This window comes from Palaemon carinicauda, chromosome 13 (assembly GCF_036898095.1).
Source record: "Palaemon carinicauda isolate YSFRI2023 chromosome 13, ASM3689809v2, whole genome shotgun sequence".
NCBI classification, from domain to species: domain Eukaryota; kingdom Metazoa; phylum Arthropoda; class Malacostraca; order Decapoda; family Palaemonidae; genus Palaemon; species Palaemon carinicauda.
Genome location: NC_090737.1, coordinates 132,801,971 through 132,804,470, shown reverse-complemented (window position 1 = coordinate 132,804,470; position 2,500 = coordinate 132,801,971).

Genomic DNA, 2,500 nt, shown 5'->3' with positions numbered 1-2,500 from the left:
GAATCTTTAGGTGTGGTAAGCAGATCTTCTAGGAGAAGGACACTCCAAAATCAAACCATTGTTCTCTAGTCTTGGGTAGTGCCATAGCCTCTGTACCACGGTTTTCCACTGTCTTGGGTTAGAGATCTCTTGCTTGAGGGTACACCCGGGCAAACTATTCTATCTACTTCTCTTCATCTTGTTTTGTTAAAGTTTTTATAGTTTATATATGAGATATTTATTTTGATATTGTTACTCCTCTTGAAATATTTTATTTTTCCTTGTCTCCTCTCCTCACTTGACTATTTTCCCAGTTGGGGTCCCTGGGCTTACAGTATCCTGCTTTTCCAACTAAGGTTGTAGCTCAGCAAATAATAATAATAATAATCATAATAATGATAATGATAATGATAATGATAATGATAATGATAATGATAATAATGATAATAATAAAGATAATGATAATAATAAAAAAATAATAATAATGATGATAATAAAAATAATAATAATAATAATGATAATGATAATGATAATAATAATAATAATAATAAAAATAATAATAATAATAATGATAATGATAATGATAATAATAATAATGATAATAATAAAAATGATAATGATAATAATAATAATAATAATAATAATAATAATAATAATAATAATAATAATAATGTTGCATTTATGTTAGTTCAGCTATCTTTCAAGACAAGTTTATTGTCTATATCTTTTTAACTCCTCAACATAGCTCACGAAAATTGTGAAAACAGGTTCCGACTGTGAATTTCACAAGCTCTATATATCAATGGACATTTTCGAATACATATTCCCTAATGACTGGGTCAAGTTAACCTTATTCGCTATTGAAGGCTGTTTATAGAAGTAATTTCATTTGATGGAATATGATCATATCAATAAAATAATATTAGAAAATTATTGTATTTTATGAATTTCTAAACGAAGGAAGTGTGAAAAGGTTCCGTTATTTATAGTTGACGAGCTCAAGAATCATTATTACGTCTTATCAAAGAATAACTCTTTTTGAATATAAGTTTTGCTAATGAGGAAAAATATCTATTCAGTATTTCCACAACAAGCGATATGGAAGATATTGTTCACCTTTACAATGCAAAAATCAACTATAAAAATTGAGGAAATAAAAAAAAAATGATTATAAATGCAAGAAAATTTGCAATAGGTTAAAAGAACATTTAAAATAAGTAAATTATAGGACATTCAAATCTCATATTCCAAAAAAAGGGTATGATAAAAATTATTATTAAAATTTTTTTTTTTAGTTTATGAATTTGAGGATATTTTATCATCATCATATCCTTTATCCCCAAGATTTTCTAAGAGGATTTTATTTAATTGGGGCATTATAGTAAGCGGCTTTGGTAAGCTGCTTTACCTAAAATATTCGGGAGAGCCTAGTGAGTCTCTCTCTCTCTCTCTCTCTCTCTCTCTCTCTCTCTCTCCCCTTATGCGTGTGCTTTTTTGTGTGAGGACTTGTGTGTGTCTATGTGTGGATGTGTGTGTATGTAATATGTACTCTTTACTTGATAATGTTCTACCAGCATAGATATTCATTTCAGCCGTTGAGAGTGTGTGCGCGTGCGTTAGTGAATATGCGTGTATATATATATATGTATATATATATATATATATATAATACAATATATATATATACATATATATATATATATATATATAATATGTATATATGTGTGTATATATATATTTATAAATATAAATAAATAAATAAATATATATATAATACAAAATATATATATATATATATAATATACAGTATATAATATATATAATATGCATATATATAATATATATAATATGTACATATAATATATATATATATATATATATACAGTATATATAACGAGAGAGAGAGAGAGAGAGAGAGCGAGAGAGAGAGAGAGAGAGAGAGAGAGAGAGACCTACAGTCAAGGTTATTTTAACTATAAGTAAAAATAATGAACAACCAACCTGCCTGCCCTCAGTCACAAGAGACATTATAATACACAAAACATCTGTAGAGAAACAGTGTCTGATAATTAAGTTGGAGGTCTTTACCCACCTGGAATCATAAGGTCTCTTTTCCATTAAAACTAAGGGAGAAAATCAACTATGATGGAAAAACTTTGGCGTTTGACGTTGGGATACAAAGTGCTATTCAATCAACTCCGGTAAAAAAAAAAAGCTTCAAACTACATAAGAAAACAAAAGTATATATAAAGGGTTGTTTGATGCTGCAAGGTTCTATGCCTAGATGGTTTTAAAATATCATAAAAGGGTATAGTCGTTTAAAAGTATATATCATGATGCCATAGCGTCTTGCAGGTTGAATATATATATCTTTTCTTAATGGCGTGGAATTATCATTGAAATTTAAAGAACACATACATATACATGAATTGTTTTATACACACAAATACACACACACACACACACACACACACACATATATATATATATATATATTATATAATATACATATATATATATA